General features: G+C 34.8%; 1 protein-coding gene across 35 annotated transcripts in view; it reads right to left on the minus strand.

The window, feature by feature from the left end:
- The window catches only part of NRXN1 (neurexin 1), a gene marked incomplete at its 5' end in the record, with an annotated part of 1,024,512 nt that overhangs the window by 263,793 nt on the left and 735,294 nt on the right, over positions 1 to 25,425 (minus strand). The window lies entirely within an intron of this gene.

Genomic DNA, 25,425 nt, shown 5'->3' on the forward strand with positions numbered 1-25,425 from the left:
ATGAAATTATCGGAAGCACAATAAAAATTATTTTATTTTCACTAAATTTATGTTTACACTAAAGATATCCTGGGCCTCCCCTGGTGGCGCAGTGGTTGAGCGCTGGGCTGCCAAGCTGCCTGCAGCCTCTGCAGCACCGGTTCGATCCCCGGCCACCGGCGAGGGTCCCACATGGCACGCAGACCTCTCCTGCCTCCCGCTGCTCCCCTCAGCAGTGTACTTCGCCAGTCTGCCTGTTCTGTTCCCCGCTCTGACTCTGGTGAAGCCTCTCACCCTCCCGCACTTCTGACTGTAGCCTTGTATAAATAAATAAATAAATCTTTAAAAAAAAAAAAGATATCCTTCAAATTTCAATATCTTTTTATCTTTTAAAAAATAAAAATATTAGTCATTGCTTTTAAATGTGGGGGGACTTGTGGCCATACCTCATAAAGTAGTAGGCACATCACATAATATGTATTATTCAAGTGGCTTAATCACACCCTAGTAATGGACAGTTATTAGAAATTTTCAAACTACAAAATCACTGCACTGGGCCTCCCTGGTAGTGCAGGGGTTGAAATCTCAGCACTATTAAGCTATCACCAACTGTGGCATGAGTTCCATCCCTGGCCAGGGTGCTAACCCACTGCTCCCCTCAACAGAGAGTAGATCTGCATGTTCTGTTCTCCACTGTCTCTGGTGAATCCTCTTACTCCAACCCCACAACTCTGGCCTGGATCCTAGTTCTTGTATGCATAAATAAATAAAATAATTGTTTTTAAAAAATTAAAGCACTGATAAATAAGTTAATGCTATTAAGAAAACTTATGAATAATTATCACTATTCATACCTCTATGTGCTTTCTGACAGTAAAATTTGAATATAGCAAATTTATTTGATCATTTTGGAAGAAAATTAGTTATAGAAGTTCCCTCCAAGACCTTATGAAAATAGGCCTCTAAACTAACCATAAGAACCAACTAAAAAACCTCTCTCCCAGAGGGGTGGTCAGTTTCTGTGAACACACACACACACACACACAAACACACACACACATTCAGATGTTATATAGAGCTTGATTTCTTGTTCAGAGTATATCCTTCTAAAGGTGACAAAACATGGGAATTAGAAAGCAAAATATCATTTAATGATCAATCAACTGTACTTAACATAAAAATAGTGATAGCACCAAAAAGATGATTAAACTTCTATATCAACAGAGCAGTAATCTGAATTATAAAATTTGTAATTTCCATATTAGAAAATAATGAAAAATATAGTATGTCTGATGTCTAATATATAGAAAAAGGAATGTGGCAACTGTATAGTAATGAATATCTTTTTTCATATATATTTATAATCTATAAAAACTTTTACATTTGTAAACTCTAATGAAACCTATTATCATGTACTAAATACACAATGAAATGACAGCATAGTGAAGGTTAAAGTTTACAAATTACTCAGAGCATCCTACGGTACATTTTCCTGTAGGCAAATTTCTGAGGAGCCAATTATAAATATAACATTTCTTACCCTGATTACTAAATACCAAATTTCTTAGTCAGTTACCAGTCTTAATTTGATGTGTAATAATTTCATATCATTAAGAATGAGTGGGGAAAGAAGGCACTTTTTGTTTTTCATTCATTTAATAAAAATACTTGACCATTTCAGGAATATGCTGTTATTGCATTGCTTGTAAATCCTACATTTCCTTTTGCTCATTCATAGAAGCAAATCAATATAAAAGTCTGATACATCTTAAGAACTACACTAAATTTTTGCTTGTTGGCAAATTGAATCCACTCTATATTCATTATTAAAGTTTCCTGTCCCTTATATTGTCCCCACAGGATCTAATTTACAAGCTTGGGATTCAATGAGCACTGAGCACATTTTCCCAGAACCGAAACTTTTAATTAAAAAAAAAAATTTTAAATAATCTATATATTTTTAAGTTTTAACTCATACTATTAACCTCACTATAAATCTCAGAGAAACTATAAGCAAAGTAGAAAATCAACAAGAACAGCAGTTTCAAAGTGGTGATCAAAATACACTTTGCATTTGTAAAGAAGTAAGTTGGGCCTAGATAAGATTATTCATTAACATTTTTATTCCAAAGATTATTTCAAGTATTTCACTGCTATTCAACTTTAGCCAGACAACTAATTTTAAATGCCTGTGTGCGATTCTAAACATAATTCTTAGGAAAGCACTTTTTTTTTCCTATGCAGATTTCTATTTTATACCTAACCCAAGACAATGTGCTGAAACTGAGGTTCTCAATAAATGGTAATTGAATAATGGCAAATTTTGCTGTGTGTGTGAGTGTATGTGTGTGTGTGTGTGTGTGTGCGCACATATACATTTGGAAAAAAATTAGGGTGATATAGGACACCTACAATTTCTTAAGTGGAGTATTATTAGCAAACAAAAATATATCACTTAAATAATCTGGAAAAGAAGTAGGGGGTAGGATGAGACTCTGGCCACATCATCCCTTTCAGCTTGCTGCATAACAGATTTATACTCAGAGGTCATATGGAAGCAAAATATGAAACGGTATCTCCAAAAAATCAGTCAGAGATTAGCTGATTGTATTTGATGTTAGTAGTGATCGTATGATAGAAGAGTGGACCTAAGCCATGCATTTCCAGTCCACAAGAATGAGCCTACTGACTTGAGTTTGAGAAACCCTTATGAAAAACGGTAATAAAAATAATGGCTTTGAAATGGCTTCCCAGTTGCTGATTCCCCTAAAAGATGTTCTGTCTTTATAAAGATTAATAGATATTAACATGGATATGATGCCACAAAGGAGTTGGTTGTTGCCATTTTGGCAACAGAACAGTATTACATACACTTGAGAGCCCAAGCATCTACCTGGAGAAAGAGCAGCTAAATGGCTGAGGTAGGACCAAGAGTGTCTGATTTGGGAACAGTGATTTGTAACAGTGCATTTCTCTGATACTGTGATGGGGAAAAGCCTTTAACTTTCAGAATCTTAGTATCTGTAAATATATTATTGGATTATTGTATCTTTGTTAATTACATATATATTACTCCACTCCCATTTCTATATCTATATCTACAACTACATATATGTACTAATTCAGGAACTGTTTTAGGTGCTATGGATACAGAAGTTAACAAGACAGACAAAAATTTTCTTTTTTTTTTTTTTTTTTGGTGGGACCCTCTCCAGTGGCTGGGGATCTAACTGGCGCTGCAGAGGCTGCGGGCAGCCTCGCAACCCAGTGCTCAACTGCTGCGCCAACAGGGGAGGCCCAGACAAAAATTTTCAAAAAGTTTCTCCCTCATGAAGCTTGAATTCTAATAATACTTTGTCTCTGTATTTGTTCCACATTCGTTGAACATTTACATTTTACTAAGTGAATAAATTAAATGAATGCATAAAAGTTATATGACTGAGACTATAAGAAGACAGGAAAAGTTATGGTGAATATTTATATATTGGTTTCTAAAACAACAATGGCAAATTTCATTCTCCATAATTTTAAATGTGTATGTTATTACAGCTTGTCAACTTCTGTTATAATCAATTTAATTATTCAATATAAAATTTTAATGAAAAATTTAATGAGTTTGGAGGTCCGTTACTTCAGTCAGCTAACTAATGCTTTAATCCTTCCAGACTCCCTACAAAGGGTATTTGTAGTACACACTATATCTTGAGGTATTTGATTCCATCTGTAAACCACTATGATCCTTAGAAATTTCTTCAACTAATTTCTTCAATTAACTATAATGTCACCTTCAGCTGTTGTCTACTGGTTCAAGTTCTCTCTTATGGGGCCCCTAAACAAGAATACTGATTCCTTGCAGCTTCTTTGATGATTCTACAATTTAACTTCACAAATTCTTTCCCATTATCTCCTTGTTCTGCTCTGAAGATAATCCACTTAGAAATAATGACAAATAAAATATACAAAACTCCAGCAGAGGGATTAGTATAGGTCACAGAAATTCATCTAATTTTTCTGTCTAAAAATTAATAGATTCTCAAATTGATTAGTTTTACTTGGGAGAATCATCACACTACTAACCTATATTAATTTTATGCTGATTACTAAGATGTAAAGTTTATTTGTTTGTTGTTTATTTTGTTTTATACTCAAATATGGGCCTTTATTTCTACAGCTGTCAATCTGATAGTTTGGGGTGCTAAGACATAGACCATGATTCTAATCCCCATGTCATTCACAAATTAAATTTCAATATCTTTTAACTTTCAATGAAAGTATTGGCTAATTTTCATCAGCAAGGAAAATAATAGATCCCTTTTAGGAAAAACTAGAATTGTTTTATCACAAGTACAGCAATTCTTGAATAGTTATTGTCCCTAAATGAAAATCCATAAGTCTTTATCTTTTCAAGAGGCATAAATAAGAGATACATTGACATTTCTCTAAGATGAAATTTTTTGAGCCCTTTCCAACCCAACCTGTAACTCTCTCTTCTTTTATACTTTCAGCCTTTAATGCAAATACAAACACAATACAAATGCAAAAAATATTTGTATTGCATTTGCCTTGGAAAAGATTGTTGCTTTTTTCAACATGACTAATGTAAGCGAGAGCAACAATATTAATAAGAATTTCAGCAGGCTTAGAAAGTAAAAATACCTAATTACAAAATAGGATTTTAAGATAGTTTGAGCTAAGTATATATCCCTGGCACTGCCAGTTATTATATATAAAAGTTTAATTCTTCTGATTTTTTCTTAAAGAGTTTCTTAAGAATATTTCTCTAGACTTCATGAAAAAGTCATAACATATTGTATAGTGAGTATATTTTCACAAAGTCTGACTATAATAAAACTGCTTTTTTGCATGCTATTTCAAAACCATATAGCTTCATGTCACACTGTGATGCTTTCAATATTTCAAAATACATTCACATCCTCTGTTTTATTTGATCTTCAGAATAATTCTGTCAGGTAAATAGGCAAGTATTATTAACCTGATTTCATAAACTGATGCAAGGTGAAATGAAATATCTAGCACAGCTAGCACTCAGCTCACTTTAATATAGGCAGGTCATTGATTTGGAGCATTACCCGAATTCTACAAATCACAGAAATGAGTCAGGTGGCTGTAACTCTTGTGAAACTCATTGCAGATAATACTTCATTTATGTAATTACATTTCTATATTCTCCCAAGTGTTAGAATTATTTTTTCTAAAGAGTGTTCTCTTTTTTTCTTACAATGGCATTATTGTCTCTTTACCTTCTACTTGTATCCCAATGCCACTCCCTTTTCCCTATCTTAATAGAAATGCTAACCTCTTTCTACTCTTGCATTTTTTAAAAAAAAAGGTTATCATAAGGTTTTCTGAAAGCCAAAAATTTTACATCCTTGCTATATTATTGTGTTATATTTTTAAAATAGAGACTATAACAAATAAAGGACAATTGTTATGGTTCAAATGTGTTTATTCAAGATCAGATGAATCCAAAATATGTTAACATGTAAATATGAATATCACAACTCCCTGTAATTAAGATAGTCTCAACCAAATAGTATTTGGTGTAAACAATTTATAAATGAAATTGTCATGGAACAGTCACTGGATTGAAATTATAAGACCTAAATTCTGATTATTATTTAGTGATTATTATCACATCTTTTAACCTCATTAGGCCCTTTGTTTCCCTATTCATGAAACATGTACAATAAAAACTACTTTCTCTGTATCTTTTGGATTTAATGATTACATGTAAAATATTATGAACTATAAAATGATACATAAAATAAGAAATCCACTAACCAATTATAATTGTAGTAGGAATCAAAACAATCTGAATTAAGGGATTCTTATTATATAGTCAAACTTCTGCTTAGCAGGCAATTATGTTTGCCAGCTCATCAGTTAAACAGCATGTATCCATAGTTCGACCAACCACAAGGCCTCATGCAAAGTGAATTCTCTAAAGAAAATTTTAACAAGCATGTAATAGGTATAATTACTCTGTTTCCCCAGAATAATATTCAGGTGATTTAGGTGCTAATAGCAATTGCAAACAACAGCCTTTCTTTGGAAACAAGTTATAGAAATAGGACAGTTAAAAGGACATTAAACTGAAGTCTGCAAAAATTTGTCATTTCAATAGCTTAATCATATTTTATAACTTTTAAAAAGCAACATCTTCTGATAAATTAGCAGAAATAGAAATGCCATTTCACAACTGAGTGTGGCTAAACCACAGACTAATTGTATAAATATATAAAGGAAGTAAATATGCTACTTAGTGCAAAAAATGGAGGGAGTAGAATCAAAGAGAAGATAGTGTCAGGCAAAAAATGTCTGTTTCAAATTGGTATGAGTTCATAAATAGTGCCTAGATATTACTATTTTATTGTTTATAAACATTTTAATATTGATGCTTTTTAGTCAAACTAGACGTTCCACTTAAACAGCAACATGGTATAGGAAAGGTAGTCTGACTTAAAACTTGATTTTGAAGTTACATTAGGAGATTCTATTTCTAGACTTGAAGCTGTATTGTTAACAGTTTACAAATGAGAATTGGAAAACCTAATTATGAATCTATTTGAATCACTGTTTTATTTTTTAGGATACCAATGGAAAGATTCTGCAAGATGTACAATTGTTTTAAATGTAAATGAACTGAGGCTGACACACTCCAAAAGCAAATTCTCATTTTTAACTTTCAGTTTCCAAGCCATTAAAAAATAAACACAAAAAAAAAAAAACAGAGTGCTGTATGGAGTTCAGGAAGTCACAGCCTTCGGGAACAACAAAACTGCCACATTAATTTTCTACATATGGAGTGTAAGTTTTAATGATAAATGGCGCTAGGTTTACATAATTTTAAAGAGTGGATTTCAGACTGGGGAGTAATTCCAAGCATGTACCTGGCATCCTCAAAGCATAGAATTCAAATCCAAAATAACCACAAGCCTAAATTACACAGAGTATGTTGTGAAATAGCATTATTATTTTTAGAGAGTAAAGACAAAACTATGACTGAACCTATTTTATATGTTGGCAGCCTCCACAAGATGTGGCTAAAAACAGCTCCTTAGAAATGTTTTGCAGGGTCAAAAGCAATGACCTTGTCATGTTTCTGGCAATCCTAGTAGAACACCTGGGTCAGGTACTAGTGCAGATTAATATGCTAATTACAAAAAGATCAGAGTGTTATTCTAACAAAACAGATATAGCATAAGCAATATTTCCCAATATGGTCATATTTTTTCACAATTTTTCTTCAAATCTTTGATTATGACCACCACAACAAAGATCTTTCACTGAATAATTTTGGTGATTTTAAGAACACAGTGTTCTTAAAGCAAATATTATACTCAATCACATCTCTAAAAAATCACCTATGAACAGCGTTTTCAATGTGCATCCCAGAACAATGGGAAAATATTAGGCATGATTCCATGCTTAGTTATTGTTAGTTACCTATCCCACTGAATTAGCTGAGCAGCCAAGTGAGTGGGGGAAACAAGCAAACAAACAAACAAACAAAAAACCCAAAGAATGGAAAAATACCTAAAATCATATGACCATTTATCTGGCTGAATCTATAATTACTTGTTTTATAATTCTTTATCTAAGCATGTAATTATACAAAACCCTTCTATAAAAAGGGCTCACCTCTCAATTTGGATCTTTCAGAAATGACTGAAGAGAAGGACAACATTAATTATACAGGGTACCCAAAGACTCCACACCCTAGGGGAGTATGGAATACTGCACCCTGTGGGACTGTGCAGCCCTTTGTCACCAGAATGCCTGGTTGAAGGTCATCTTTGCAAACTATACACTGGGAGTGTTATTCTGAAAACAATTTACAGTAAAGCTTTAGGATGTTTCTTTTTGTCTCTCTATTGTATCACAACTTGCATGCTTATTAAAACCATTTTGCTCCTTTTCTCTCAGTTTAAGCTATTATTGAAAAAACATTGGATAAATTATTTTTAACTATTCATTCAGCAAGTATTTTCTGATCATTATTCTGGTCTATTTAGGGGGACGTAATTAATAAAACACAACACCTATATCTAACTTTAGCTTATGCTATTCCTAACTATCCCCTTTGTTTACTGCGTTTAACAGATTCTTCACCCACACATATCTTTACCACCTCCTTGGTAAAGGCGCCTCTGTCACACCAAAGCAAAATTCACAAATCGTTCCTTATGCTCTAAGTTCTTTGCCTCCATTACTGTCTTTATTACATAATTTTAGAATTCTTTTTAAATGTCTGTCTTTACTATTCTTTATATTTTATTGAAGCATATGCAATATCCATATCTATAACCCAAGAAACAAGATTCTGTGCAATTTAACATGCAAGAAATGATTCATGAATGATTGAAAGACTCCATATCTCCTATGGGAACTGGAAGTCTATTAAATCTAAATATCCTACTGGAAAGATCTAGTTGACCCCATCATTGCTGTCAAATTTGAATGATTTGCTCTCAAAGGAACAATAGCCATAACCCTACTCTGAAGACTAGATTGCATTTTCTTTAAGGTTCAGTACCTTCTTCTCTATCACACACCCTCTACCACCCTCTTAGATTCCAAAGCTCTTCACATGCTTCATATTCAACTACAATAATTAGAGCCTCATCTGACCCAAAGTTTAGGACAGAAAAGCATTTATCTTGGAGTCTAAAGACAGAATCTAGGGGCCTCCCAGGTAGTGCAAGGGGTTAAGCATCACACTATGAAGCAATCCTCAGCCTCTGCAACCCGAGTATGATACCTGGCTGGACAACAGCAACCCACATGGCGAGGCAGGCCTCTCCTGTCTTGCTCACTGCTCCCCTCAGCAGTGCATTTCGGTCAGTCTGCCTGTTCTGTTCCCCCTCTGTCTCTGGTGAATCCTCTCACCCCCTCTGCATCTCTGGCCTGTACTCCAGCTCTTATATGCATAAATAAATCTTTAAAAAAATTAAAATAAAGACAGAATCTAAACCTTCAGCAAGCCTTTGTTTAAAAGTAAACTTAGTAAACTGCCATTCCAGATCCTGAAACTTACCAGAGATCTAAAAGTTTCAACTTTGTACTGAGTAACATTTAAAAGTCTGTAGATTCCCATTTTATATATGCAAATCAGAGTATGCAAGGATGCCCTTTCCATAGATATGCAATTTTACTCCTTTAAAAAAAAAAAAAGTTTAAGAGAGACATACTAACAGCTTTTAAATGTTTTTCTTCTCCATTGCCAATGACTTAGGGTATTAACTTCATGGTAATGTTCGGAATACAGAAAATTCTAGTGGCTACAGGTTTTATTCCTCCCAGTGAATAATTACCATGTTTCAAAGATCCATTTAGACATGAAAATACAGTGACCTGCTTTTAATATATTCAATGGGCTTAAGTCCATCTTTTCAGACATAAAAAGAACAAATAGTTGTATCTGGGGCCTCCCTGGTGGAGCAAGGAGTTAAGCACCACACTATGAAGCAATCTGCAGCCTCTGCAGCACAAGTTTGATCTCCAGCCGGCCAGGGAACAACCCACATGGCAAAGCAGATCTCTCCTGTCTTGCCTGCTCCTCCCACCAGCAGTGTATTTCAATCAATCTGCCTGTTCTGTTCCCCACTCTGTCTCTGGTGAATCCTCTCACTCCCTGCATCTCCGACCTGTACCCCAGCTCTTGTATGCATAAATTAAAAAAAATCTTAAAAGAAAATAGTTACATCTGGCTGTCTGCTATCTAAATAACTAGAAATTCTTAAAGAGGATATAACATGTTCGGTCACTATTCTATATCTGTATGTTATCAACATAGTTCCACTACTTCAAATATCAACTCCCTAAGTAACATTTTTATGGGGAGAATAACAATGATTAGTACATAAAACTGTCCATCTGGGCTTGGAAATAAGAACTTTTAACCAGAATATAAGAATTTTACCAAAAATAATTTGTCATCTACTTTAATTAATAAAAAGGTTGCATGTATTCAGGGGTTCATTAACTTATTTTATCCAACAACCCAATCAAGCATGAACTAATGATTAAAGAGGTACCTATATACTTAGTATAAATTGGGAAAATAAGGTTATATCAGGCGTTGGCAAATCTCTTATCCTATTGTCTCACTTAAAGGATATACCAGCTTTTCAGTTCCATGGGTTAGGAAATAGAGTGAATTAAGAGTGAATTAAGAGTCACACAAATAGAAAGCACAATCAGCCCAACTCCACAGCATAGATCCTGAGGCTCACCATCACAACAGAGAAGATGGAGTTGGGGGGAATGGATCACATCATCTTTTTGGTAACTCAGTTGTATATACCAAGAGTACATCTCTGAATTCACCAAATTAGTGAGAATTGTTTGGGCAAAATTAGGATGTGCATAATAAGGAATGAGAAAAGGACAAACACCAGAAGCAATTAAACAGGTTCTATTGATGATGGTCAAGTATACCCTGCTATAAGTAAGAGGGTCAGAAAAAGATGCAGAACACCTCAAAGAATAGCGTTTTGTGTTATCCAAATAACTATTACAACAGTCCACAAGATATGAACCAAACCTTTTCAGATATTCCATTCCAGGTTAGTATAATTTCCTTTCCACAAAAACCATATCTGAAATTTTCAATATAGCTATATAGGATATTTGGTAAAACTCATTGCAAATGGTCCATTATCAATTTCACATCTTTCTGTGAATCTCAAAATACATTAGCTAGACAGTCATCTTATTTTAGCTTTAAAATGTATATCAGGTATTTTTTTTTCCAGACACAAGCAATTAAAGGATTGGAAAATAGCTCATGGAAAGCTCCAAAGATTTGTTCCACAGGGAGCAAATCGTGCAATGCCAAACAACCCCAATTTCTCCTGGGCATCTCTGCTGAAACGAGCTATTGCTAGTTATACGGCAACTAGAAGATGTACACACAGCCATCTCCATTAAAAAACCTGATAGCCAAATAACGAATACGTGCTGAGAGTCTGGTCACTAAAATTTTCTTATTACTCTGATGTTACTACACAATACATTGCAGAAACTTCCTTGAAAAAGGTCCTTTACCCTTTTGGTATTATATATCTGCATTTTATTGTTTTGTAGCAATGCGTGTCATATGTCTTACTCAATCTCACCCAGTTATTTTATTTTAGAATCTCACGGGTTTTGTATCTTGAAGCCAAACAACCTGTTGGAAATAAACAGGAGAGAACAGAATCTCTCTTATCTACTTACTGCCTAACAAATCAAAACACACTGAAATCTGGGATTATTAGAGAAGGTTTTAGGATAAAGAAATAAAATAAAAACTGACTTGTCAAATGGGACTCCCTGCTGCTCAGTACCATGTGTTACCAAAGCAAGATGCATCTGTTCAGCTATTAAATATGTTAGAGAATATGATACAGACAGCCGTGGCATTATCAAATATTCTTAGTGCCTATTAAACTCTACAGTGCATGTTTTAATGTTACCTTCCATTAGTAAAACTCAGTCTATATGAAAGCAACTTTAAAAGTTCTAAGAAAAATTGTAATTTCAGTTACATCTTTATATGTTTAAATTATGCCCATTCACTAATTAAAAAACTGGCAAGCAAACCAAGATGTTCTTGAATCCTACATGTGGTTCTATCAGCTGTGATTTAGCTCCCAATGGATGCAATAAGACTAAAGTAAATAACCACATGCAGTATGAGAAAAACTGAAATTGCAACATCTTTTTATTCCCTTCTGAACATCTTACTTCCTTTCAATTTAATCTTAGCCATTATCAAATGCCACACGACATATGAGCTAGTCTCTTGATATAATCCACTCTCCAAGCTCAAGAACTCTGTGTAAATGGGCTATCAAGAGCTAAGACATCTATGCCTTACTAAACACGCAATAGCAGCAACATCTGTTGTTACTGTTTGTTATATTAAGATTAACCACAATAATGTTGACAATATTAATATATTTAAAAGCCTGTCACGTACCACTGCTGTTGCACAAGTCCTGATGATATCATGATCAAAATAAGAAGTGACTAGGGGAAAAATTAAGAATTATGGAGTATGTAGAAGGTGAAGAACATGGAGACAGACTTTGAAAGTAGTACTGCCTCCCACTGGGATACTGACCTCTCGGCTGCCTGACTTCCCAGAAAACTGTGCAGCTGCCACTGTCCTAAAGATTCACGTGATTCATGAACTTGTTATCCAGTTTTCTCAGACCATTGCTATTCTGTGATTACTGTCAGAATAATAGAAAAGTTGTGACTGAAATTAAAGGGTGTTTAGAAATACCACTAAGCCATTGCAATTGTTGAAATGTAAACATACAGAAAGAGGGCAGAAAGGAAAATCATTTCGTAAACCTCAGTGTCTTAAGAAATAATGAAGCCAGTTTGTCTTTATAATAAAATGTCCCAGTTTGTGACATCCTTATATACTTGCTGCTGGGCGTGTTCAACAGTCGGTGATTGTTAGGGCAACTCTGAATAAATACAGTTGTTCCACTTATAGAAATTTATCTACCTCCCCCTCCAAGAAAAATAATTTCACATAGGTGCAATGATATTTTTATAAGATTCAAACAATATTTTTGTAATACTATACCTCCTGAAACAATTTGAAACATCCATTATTAGGGAATGGTTTGATAAATTATAATGCATGCATATAATAGAATAATATAAGTTAATATCAGATTACATGCTCTGGAATGGAAAATTGTTCAAAATATATTAAATAAGAATAAAATTGAGAATAGTAGGTATCATACAAAATTTTGCCTTTTTAAATAATGTTCAGGTGTGTCTGCATATATAAACATATTTACACATATATACAAAAGATATGTATGTGTTTTGAGTAAAATTCAAAATTAGATTTTTAGATATCATAGTAAAAATGTTGTTATTTTACAGGCAGCTCTTACTTTTATTCTCATCATTGAACTATTCAAATTTTTCAAAAAGTAATTTATGATCTAAGAAAATGAAATTTATTAAAAATATTTTTTTTTCCTGGAAAAGAGAGACACAGGACAATAAATAAAATTCAACTCCCTCTGAATAGCCCAGCCTATCATAAAATATTATTGGTCCTGCAGACTCAATTATATGCATCACTAATCTATTGAATCCAGTTTATGTCTAGACAAAAGAATAAAAAGCAAAAGCAAAAGCCAGTAAATAAAAACAAGAGTAGATGAAAAATAGAAATACAGTTTACTGTGGAGAAACTTCACTGAAATGTTGGTTTGTTATGAAGCTGATGGTTACATTATGTTCCTTACATAATAATGAACAATATTTGTGCTGCAATGTCTACTGCCAAAAAAATCTCTAGCCATTTCATATATCTAACATCCTTTACAATCCCATTTACAAATAACCACTAGTTAACAGGCATTGGGAGGAGGATTTTTTTCCTACTATGTGAATTTTCTTTGCAATGCCTGTCCTTTAAAGATCAAATGAACTCAGTTCTGAAACATACATGGCATGCTGTCTGACCTTACTCCACATATTACTGCTAAAATTTCAACCTTATTTCTGTGCTGATACACTGTGGGATACAAAGCCCCCAAAGCTCAGTTTTTACAGCTAATTGCAAGTAATGAAGAGGATGACACACTTTCTCTGAACACTTCTGTGTTCAGGGAAGATGTCCAATCAGCAAGAGATAAAAGCATAGTCAAATTCCCTTCCTCCCTGCCCCTCCTCATTTACATGCTGAGGTACACAGAGACTCTACCTGCCTTTGGTTTAAAAAAAAAAAAAAAAGACAGAAAAGTAGGTCAAGCTGTCTAGGCTTTATGCTTTAGCTTTAGAATCTGGGGAAAGGCTGAATGATGCCAGTCGAGTCAGTTTCCAGAACATTGCAGGTTATTTTTATATTCATTTCCACATCAGGCTTTTACTCTTGTGGCCATATTAGCTTAGCCTCACATTTAGGCACACCTCAAAAAATAGCAATGACACCTGTAATTCCACCCATTAAAGGAAAATGGCTACAGAATATCAAGTGCTATGTCATGGCGAGCCATTTTTATTGAGTGCATCCATGATGACGGACAGGTAATTCTAGCAGTGCCCATGCTTAAGGGAATCCCTTATTGTAATATACTGTAAAACTGCTGTGACTTAGGATCTGTAATTTGGATTGTACAATCATTTTCAAAAGTAGCTGCCTAGCCTGAAATTTTCTTTTTTTAAAATTTTTTTTTTATTTATTTATACAAGAACCAGGGTACAGGCCAGATGTGCGGGAGGGTAAGAAGATTCACCAGAGACAGAGCGGGAAACAGAACAGGCAGACTAATGAAATACAATGCTGAGGGGAGCAATGGGCAAGACAGGAGAGGTCTGCTTCACCATGTGGGTTTCTCTGCAGCCGGCCGGGATCGAACCCGCGCTACAGAGGCTGCAGACAGCTTCACAGTGCAGCGCTCAACCGCCTGAGCCACCAGGGAGGCCCTAGCCTGAAATTTTCTTTCCACAACAGAATGAGAGGGCCTTGAAGTGAAATAGAACTGGTTCAAATTCAGGCATAGTCACTAGTTACTTGATTTGGGTCAATAATTTGCAAACATAATTTGCCACCTATAAATTTTAGGTAATAATCCACATTTCAATGGAGTATTATGAATATTAAATAAAATATAATATTTATGCAAAATGCTTAGTGTTTGGTCATAGTAAATACTCAATACAGGCTAAATAGTATTGTTTAGTTATTCTTCTTCCTAACTGAATAAACAGGGTAAGCATGATTTCACAGGGATAATTTAACCCTACTTATGATAATTAACTGTTAGAACCTTCAAGCATTTAATATATATTAATTAAAGTCATTAAAAAAACCTTTCGACAAATGGAGAATAAATTTCACCTCTGTCATTTAAGCAAGTGTCTGAGATCAGAATAGCAGGAGAATTAAAAAAAAAGGACAAATTGTAGGGTAGTGGAAGTTGATTATCCTCCACAACCCTAATCAATTACTGTTAATTACCAGAGGAGGTTTTTCTTTTGTTTCTGGTATTTTTTTTTTTGCTTTTTTTTTTTTCATTTTCCAATTGGATTCATCTTTTCTCACCATGTCACAATGCAGGGGAACATATAACAAATATTTTTTATATAAGTACCCCCAAATAATAACAGACGGCAGATAATACACACCTAGACCAGATCTGAGGGAAGTGACCTGGGTTATTGGAACACAGAAGTGGAGCTGATCAATGTCTTGACATCAGAGAAGTGTTCCTTCCCTGGGAAAATACAATGTGGATAATGAGTCCATTTCATGACAGGTACCGGGATCAGGGTCTCAAGGCCTTATTGTGAAGACTCCATAGTTAGTAAATGGGGAATCCCAGGAGACTGTCACCAGCTTTCACCATTATCCTTTGGGAGTCTACCTCATCCCCTGCTCCTGAGAGAGTGTTTGTCTTGTGAGCTCCTGCACTATGATGGAAAACTACTAGCAGGAAGGGAAGGAAGTTTACAAGCCCAAAAGAAGGCCTCCATTCACTCACAAACACAACCCTCCATCAATAAACATTTATTATGTATTAGTAAGCACTATGCTAGTGTCTGAAAATACAGAGATATAAAGATACACAGTACACAGTCAATAACCTTGAAAAGGTCACAATTTAATGGGCTAAAAGGACACATACCACAATAGCTATGACCATGGTAAGTAACATAATAGAATTAAGAACAAAGAGCTATGATAGCACCAAGAAGGATGTGATTAGTTTTGTCCTAGGGGACCAAAGAAGGCTTCACAAATATATGAAATATATGATCTACACCTTTAAAATGAATAAAATTACAGCAGACTAGGAAGGAGAGGAAGACAGATAGGAGTAGGAGGAGGTAGAATTACTTCAGAGAGAAATAAGCATGAACAAAGACACTTTGGAGATCTATTTTTTGTTTTTTGCCATTTCATTGATAGAAATATTTTTTGAAAATTTGTGTTTCTCTGCCTTTAAAATTGTGGATATCCTTAAATACTTACAAAAGTGTGTAAACTTAAAAATCAAACTAATTGTAAAAGCTAACTACAAATTGTGTGAGGTAACTAGTCAATCAGATAACTTTTTCTGTTTATTTAACAAGAGAAAATGGTGTATGTAGCTGATATCTGGGATGCTCAGTAATTTGTATTATATATGTTAAGCTAACTGCTGGCATTGTTTGACTTTATAAAATTACATTAAGCAGACAAAAGTCAGAGTTGTCATGTTTGGCCTGATGAGGGGCTGCATTCTGTTTTCTACCTGCTCCACAAACATAAGGGACAGAGGTTAAGCACATGGGGTTAGGTGTCTGAATAATTTCAAATCATGCCTTTACTTAAACTATTTTTTTAAAGATTTATTTATTTATACAATAACTGGGGTATTGGCCAGAGATAAGGGAGGGTGACAGAATTAACCAGATACAGAGCAGGATGCAGAACAGGCATACAGAATGAAACACTACTGAGGGGAGCAGTGGGTGAGAAAGGAGAGGTCTACTGTGTTATGTGGGTAGCTCTTTGGCCAGCCGGGAATCAAACCCACACTGCAGAGGCTATGGATAGCTTCATAGCACTGCACTCAACCCACTGCACAACCAGGGAGGCCCCAACTTACACAATTTTATTAATTAACTAATGAAGATAACTTTTTTTTTTTTTTTTTTTACTTGTAGGGCCTTTTCCAGTGTTGGATGGGATAGCATATTCTAACTCAGAACAGTTATGCGATTTTTGGTGGCTTTTATATAAGTTACCTTAAATAACCTTCTCATGGTTTAAATCCTTTATTTATACTTTTGTAGCATGAGGGTTTGAAATACCAGCCATGCCTGTTTTTTGTCTAATGTGCCACTAGAGTGAAATTTATCCACCAAATTGTAAGATGGCTTGAGGTCAAAAGCCAGGCCTCACTGACTCTGTATTTTGAGTGCTTTCAAAGGTAATTACAGGGAAAAAAGGTTTGTTAAAAGCATGTGATAAAGAGAGAATAGGTGTGAGTTAGAATGGGGAGTAGCTAGAGGTGAAGCTGGAATATAAGTACACATTTTGCATGTTAGACCTAGCTAAGAAGTTTGGCTTTTGGACTCTTTGAAATGTAGGCCAGTGGTTCTCCAACAGCAAAGGTTAAGGTATAGTTTACCAGTTTACCTCAAAATTCTAAACCAGAAAAGGTAACAAACATTGGGGTGGCAGAAAAGTCATGACAGGTTTTTGCTTGAAAAACAGGAAATACGTCATGACTTTTCCAACAACCCAATAAATTAGAAACACGCTAGTGGTTAGCTCTGATTTGCATCTTTAACTCACTCCTAACAAATTAAAAATAAATTAACATCTGGGCCTCCCCTGGTGGCGCAGCAGTTGAGCGCTGGGCTGCGAAGCTGCCTGCAGCCTCTGCAGTGCAGGTTTGATTCCCGGCTGCCAGTGAGGGTCCCACATGGCGTGCAAACCTCTCCTGCCGCACCTGCTGCTCCCCTCAGCAGTGTATTTCATCAGTCTGCCTGTTCTGTTCCCCGCTCTGGCTCTGGTGAATTCTCTCACCCTCCCGCGCTTCTGACTGTACCCAGTGCTTGTATACATACATACATACATAAATAAATAAATAAATCTTAAAATAAAAAAATTAATTAACATTTGAAGGAGACAATACTCTTGGCCAGAGCAGCACTGACTAGTTTATTTTCAAAGGCACAATTTATCAAATGATTATTTCAATATTTACTAATCAATTGCTAAATTCCAGGCTCAAACTGGACTAAAAAAATACAAAGATACACAAAAATAGATCAAAGTCCTTGCCCTCTGACACTTCCTGTTGCCCAGCATTAAATTAACATTGGAAAAAATATTTACAGTATATTATGGGGAGGCCCAATTGAGAGCCAGGCATTGTCCATGCCCATGTCTAACCAAGCTTGTAAGCAGGTAGGAGTTGAGACTCACTTTTTCAAAGCAGTGGTAGAAGTGTAGAGTTACTGGTAGAGTGTCAGGGCCTATGCTTCAAGTTTTGTTTTATTTTGTTTTCCACTAAGGAGTGAGTGAAATTTTTCATGGAGGTGAACCATTATTATCAATCAAATGTGTTTCTTACTAAAAGAGTTTGAGAATCTCTGTCATGACACATTTAAAACCAGGGATTGAAATAACCAAGTTTTTATTTCACAACAATTATTCTGGTGTTCATTCAGCAATAGATTAGAAAGGAAATGGATCAGAAGCAGAAAGATTAGTTAGGAGGTTACTGCAATTGGTTGAGAAGAGGTCATTAAACTGTGGCTAATGGAATGCAAAGAAAGCAGATAAATGCTGTTCAGTACCTTAGCCACTAGCCACACATTGAGCATTTGAAATCTGGCTATTGGAACTGAGGAAGTGAACATTTATTTAGCTGTAAATTAGATTAAAAATTAATATTGGATTCAATGATGAAAACTTTTTAAGTATCTTGACAATAATTCAGATACATGAATCTACTTTTACTAATGGAAATTCAGATTCTGAATTGAAAGGTGTTGTAAGTGTAAAATAAACATTGGAAACCAAAATATTAGTATGACAATATGTAAAGCAGTAAAATTTATATTGATTATATGTTAAAATGGTAAAAATTTGTATATACTGAGTTAAATAAAATGCATTACCATTAATGAGATTGGTTTTTCCTGTTTTACTGTGACTAATTGTATAATAATTGTATAGATGGATATGTGGTTGGGATGAAGAGTTCAGTTTTTAATGTAGTAAGTTTGAGATGCCTATAGGACCTCCAGATGAGATACAGAGTAAATACTTGGGGAAAAAAGGGACATGTTCAGAGGAAAAGTCAGGACTGGACATGTGTATTTAGGTGTGAGAAATTTGCATTCGCTCTCTTAAATTCAGAGTACAATTCTATGGATACAAGATTAACTTATTTTCACAGATCCCAAAACCCTAATAATCACATAAAATGTTATCTTTCAACAAGGGCCTTTTTTTGGGCTATCAATCTTATCTTTTTACTCTTTGTTGGGTCCATAATACTCTAAGGGATAAGTTCAAGAAGTATGGTTCTTGATAGGAACAGCCCACCATTACAGTGTCTTCTCTGAAGCCGAATTGCAACATGTTCTTCCAGGTCTATGCTTTATTGGCAGAGAGGTTAAACTGCTTTATCCATCTGGTCTCTAGGAGGGTAGAGGTCTCCTCTACCTTGTTGACTTAACAATTCCAAGGTCTAGTATAAGACCTCCTAAAGTAAGTGGCTGAAATCAAGACAAATTGCATTTCACAGCTCTAAAAATGTTTATGCTTTCACCAAAACAACTTTCTCAGATCTAGAAACAATTATCTCTAATCCTTTGCTTCTAGTTTAAGGTGTGGATTACTTATGTGTACTATTAACTATAATGGCCCATAGTATATTTACTTAAATCATTTCCTTCTTTTGTTTAAATGAACTGCTCCTATCCTGAATGGCCCACCATTAGTTTTAATAGGACTCCAATGCCAAAGTGTCACTTTCATCTTGTTTCCTGGTCTCTGGCTGTCCTGTTTGCTATGAAGTTTGCATTTTTTAACAATCATGCCTTTTGCTTGATTTTCATTCTTTTTTTTTTTTTTTTGTGCAATGAAAGGAGCTTTGCTGATCAGTGTACAAATGACTTCTTACTCAGCATGAATCCCCCAAACTAATTGTAAAAAATTAGGAAGGGGGATATTAAGATCAGAATTAAGAGAACATTAAATACTGGACATAGAATGTGTCTTCACCTGTACGTATGTGGGTGGCACCAGTGTGCTTAAACACAGGGATGATGGAAATAAAGAAGCAGTTGTGCAAATAAACCTCAAAGAGCATATAAACTGTACTGGAAAGTATTCAGAATAGACGCAAAAATATAACCAAGTGGCACAAGGGGTTAAGTTTCAGCACTATGAAGCTATTTGCAGCCACTCAGCACGAGTTCAAGTTCAATCCCCAGTCAGGGAGCTAACCCACATGGCACAGCAGACCTATCTCACCCACTGCTCCCCTCAGCAGTGCACTTCAGTAGCTGCGTGTTCTGCTCCCACTCTGTCTCTAGTGAATCCTCTCACCACTCCCCACTTCTGGACTGTACCCCAGTTCTTGTATGCATAAATAAATAAAAAAATCTTTAAAAAAAATAACCAAGGTGTGTTAAGTACATGAAGTAAGAAGGTACTTAATAGTTGTTTTCTCTTTTATAAAATTTCATAGTGATAGAATTTCACAGAAGGGGATAATTCTACAAAATTATTGAATAAATTCAGAGATTGACTGATGCACCCAATGCAGAAAATGAGGAATTGAATTATCAATGAGAAAACACTGAGAGGACTTTGTACTGACAGACTTGATCCCAACTTTCCCCCCAACAGAAACTCTTTCGACATATCTGGATAGCATGCAAGCCAACAAAAATATGGCCATCACTTCTCCCATTTTTCTCCAAAGATAATTTGCATCCTTCATACCTTAAAAGCTTGGACAAGAATTTTAGAACACATGGTAAAAAGACATTATTTTAGTATTTATTTTAAAATTCTAGTCAAACAGATTACATGTTCGCCAATCTACTCCAGAAACAGGGAAACAAAATCAAATCAAATAGCTAGCGATTATGTCTTACAGGATTGAATTTAAATATTATGTGGGGCCTCCCCTGGTGGTGCAATGGTCGAGTGCTTGGCTGCAAAGCTGCCCGCAGCCTCTGCAGTGCTGGTTCAATCCCCGGCCGCTGGCGAGGGTCACACATGGCGTGGCAGACCTCTCCTGCCAGTGCCTGCTGCTCCCCTCAGCAGTGTATTTTGTCAATCTGCCTGTTCTGTTCCCCACTCTGGCTCTGGTGAATTCTCTCACCCTCCTGTGCTTGTGACTGTACCTGGTGCTTGCATAAATCAATAAATAAATCATTAAAAATTGTTTAAAATAAATAAATATTACATGGCAAACACAAACTTAAAAGAGGTGACTCCATTGATTGAACAAAACATTTCAGCTGGACTTTACTTCAAATTCAAGAAAAGTCTGAGAGAATAACTGGGTTTTACATTGCTGATAAAGGTATGTGTACATTATAATTCCTGACATTGTTTTATTTTAACTTTAATAGAGCAATAAGATAAGTAATGTAAAATGTAGTGAAGCAAAAAAATTTGAGAAATATTTGGCATTATTGATAAGTTATTTTAGGACACATAATATATGCGGTAAATACACAATGCTTCTAATCTATATTAAAACTGCTGATCAAAAGGTGTATTTCTAAATCTAAATCAATTAAGAGCTTGGTCTGAAAAATAAGTCTTCCAGGCCAGCAAAGTACAAAGGAGAAACACTTAAGGCAAATATGTATAACAATTCACTAATCAAATTTGTAATGCTCTTTCATGCTCCCAAGATCAAAGAATTTCAAAGAACAGTCTTCACTCAACCTTTCCTCCATCTTCTACACATTTCCTCTTGTTAGAACCAATGCACATGCTAATATTAATGGCAGTGAGTTAGCACACATTTACAGTGACTTTCTCTGTAAGTCAAAGAAGGTTAAAGTAATCTCTAATAAATGTTACCAGACTAATTTATAAAAGATGTTTTCCCTAGAGTGACATCTATAAAATTTTGAATAATAAATTTTATATCAATTTAAAGTTTGCTTATTGATTGTAGAAATTACTTTATTCAGTATTGATTAATCCACAACATATCTAATTTTTTTAAGATTCATTTATTTATGCATACAAGAGCTGTGGCACAGCCCAGAGGTGGGGGGGTGAGAGGACTCACCAGAGACAGAGTGGGGAGCAGAACAGACAGATCAACAGAAGTACACTGCTGAGGGGAGCAGCGGGCAAGCCAGGAGAGGTCTGCTGTGCCATGTGAGAAGCTACCTGGCCAGGGATCGAACTCATGCCACAGAGACCACGGACAGCTTCATAGGTTGCATCTCAACTGGTTGCACCACCAAGGAGGCCCAACATATCTAATTTTAATATATACAATACTTTACAGCTTATGAGTCTGTTCTTTGTATATTTTATCTTAAAAACCTACCACATGTCTCTGTTCTACTATACAGATAAGAAAGTTAGAATTAAAAGAGGTAGAAATGGTGATATACCAAGATTGTGAAATAACAGAAGCAGAAGTCACTTTGGGATAAAGTCTACTTACTGTAATTTAGTTTGTTTCCCAAGGAGCCCAGCTAGAGCTGTTCATTCATTCATCTTAAAAACACTGAGTACTAAGGGATAAACTCACATAATTTTGTTTCCACAGAGTCTAACATATATCTGGGTCATATCATATAGTTGCTCAAAAAAATATCGATGGACTGGCTAATTACTTTTACTAAAATAAATTATCAAAACCACATTTCTATATTATTTTTCTTCTTATTTATCATCATTAGCATAAATTATATACTCTCCCGAGAAAAAGTTTACCCCTATTTGGAAATAATGTTATCAAATGATAGGTAATACTTCATAATAAAAGTGAGTTACAATTAATAAGGTAATTATTAAGAATAATCATGAGGCAAAAATTCTCATAGACTTTCTTTAAACAACCAAATACCTTATGTATTCTGAAAACAGTATCAATAGAATTACACAACTTTTCAATACTATAGCAACTGCATAGCAATGACAACACTTTTTCTGTATTATAGCAAGAAGTTAGATGACTTTCTCAGTGTAATGTAGGAAATAAACTGCATGTATTACTTAACATTGACTATTGAAGACTAGAGAGGCTATAAATGACCTTAACCATAATATTTTCAATATATCATTCATGAATTCAGTTATTACTTCAGAAAACATTTCTTAAACACTTATTGCTAGGCAGTCTGCTAATTAACTGTTCCTCACTTCATGTTTTAATCTTCCCTTCTTCCCCTCCAAAAACCTTAGAAATTTTAGTAACAATAGTATATGACATGAGATTAACAGTGAAAAGCATTAATATTAGTATGATCAAAATAAGCCCATCTATAAAAACTAGGTCATCTGAGTCAAAAACACTTGATTCCAAGTTGTTTTATTTTTCAGTGTAGAGTTAGTCAAAATTTAAATATGGTTATATTTTCTAGTAAAGTCTAACATAAACATTCTGATAAAATCGGATGATATGATATGTCAAATATTCATAACCTTATTGAAATTACGTGCCAATCAGAATTTAAAGGTTATCTAATTGAAATGGCATTATACATTTCTGCAAGACTGGGGCACCTTTTAATGTAAGAGTCAACTTTCCAGCTTATTGGATAACTGTCAATTAAGGGAAGAAATATGATCTTTTTAATGTAAAGATCAGTACACAGTTAATACTTGGCTGACTTTGAAGGTTTACATAAATTTTCCTGATAGTTTAATGGATAACTGAAGTTTCTAACTTTTATAAATAAAACATATGATTTATGATAGCAGTCAATTTAATTTTAAAGTCAGTTATATTCATAAATCAAACAACTGTGGTAATCCATAATTCTACAAATCTCATTTTCCATTATGTTTTCAAATTATTTGGAAAAATCAGGTGTACTCAAAGGTACACAAATGATTTGATAAAACAGTCTTTGAATATTCTCAAAGGTAAGTATTATTAAGAACACCTCTGTGTCTAACACCTGTGAGCACCAATTCTAGTTCCTAAAGATTTTCCTTTTCTCCTTTCTCCCTCCCTTGCTTCATCCTCCTCCTCATTATTTTCTCTGTCCCACTCTTCCCCCCCCCTTTTTTTGATACATAACTTCTCTTCCTCTTCTCTTCAATAGTTACAAGGACGTCACTAGCCTTAATTTAATATTGATTGCATGTTTAAAACACAGAAATGAATAGCATCTCCATATAAGCAACTTATGAGTCACTAATGACTTATTACTGCTTTTAAGCAATGGGGATAAAGGTAGGGTGATAGAACACTTTTTCTACAGATCAGGGCTTAATCTGTGTCCTAGGAGTTGACATAGTAGTGCACAATGCTGACCAATAGTAGTACTTGGTATGCCCAAGCAACCAGTGTCTACTTCCTATTTCCCAAACAAGGACAGCCTCTGGAATCAAGCAGTTTGATATATCAAATCTAAAAGGGAAGATATAGAGAGAGAAGTACTAAATCCAAAGTGAATCACTAGTCAAGACCAAGACAGGAGATCCAGAAAGGAGGAGATCCTAATAAAACAGCTATCAGAAATTCATGACCAGTAAAGGAGACGTAGGAGGTACTGAGCTGGTATGGACATCTAGAAAGTTAATCTTTTGCTTATAAAAGGACCATAAGTCCACATTTGATTAGAATTTGAAACAAATACCCTTTCTTGTAGGCTAAAACCCTTTGACCAGACCATAAAATAAACAACAGTGGTTTGAGTAATTCAATAACATGGCCCCTTATAATTTCAAAGTGATCATTGTAGAACCTTTTCTCCGGGTAAATGTGTAATTGGTTATAGATCAATAAGTAATTTCTTTCAAGAGGAAATGCCCTTTTTTATTCCTAAAGTAGCAAGGCTCTTAAATCAGAACAGGGCAAATACATTTAGAAAGCTCAGATTACTCTAAACAACAAGATTCTTTATTGTACTAGTCAAGTTTATCTCAACTGATTATTTATTTATAATGACATAAAAATTCAGATGCTTTCAATTTTGATTGTTAGATATTTGCTGAAAGGCAGCTGAAATTACTTTCTCAGGGTTTCCATTTTGACAACTACATTTTGAATTGAAAATTTACAACAGTTCAATAATGGTTGTGCTGAGGTGTATTTTTTTTTCCAAGATAAGCAGTAAAGTCAACTCTTGTGGTCAATGCAAAGTCCTACTAAGCTTATTGGATATTCTAGAAGTCTAAAGAGAAACTAAGATTAAGGAAATAAGTTAATAAAACTTTGAGAATTAAGACACTGCATTTTGGTGACTGGTGATTTCCTAATCTTTTCAGTATGAAAACCTGAAGGCCAGTCTCCAATAGAAACCACCATTTTGATCTTATCAAAAGTCCTGTGAGACATACATGCTGGTATAAAGGGAACACTTACAGAGATAGAAACAAAACAAAACACATTTACCTGATTGAGACTAGAGATATAAACTATACCTCAAAAATAAAAAGGGGGTCTAGAGTTTCAGATGCTTATGGAATCTTTCAGAAAAGAGACTTTCAGAAGATAGGGAAAAATTCCCATACTATACTAGTCAGTTATAGCAACTTTAAATGGTAAACACACTTTTCATTCATGAACTATTATTTGCCACTTACTATGTGCTGACCAAATTCTTGTGGGAAGCTTAGAACTCAGAGAACAAAGAATGGTTCCAGTATTTAAAAGGTAAGAATTCATGGTATTTCCTTCACATTTAGGTATCAAAATGAGCATGACCACATAGCAACAATCTTTGGCCATTTTC

The sequence above is a fragment of the Talpa europaea genome, assembly GCF_964194135.1.
Source record: "Talpa europaea genome assembly, chromosome: 6".
Classification (NCBI taxonomy): Eukaryota; Metazoa; Chordata; class Mammalia; order Eulipotyphla; family Talpidae; genus Talpa; species Talpa europaea.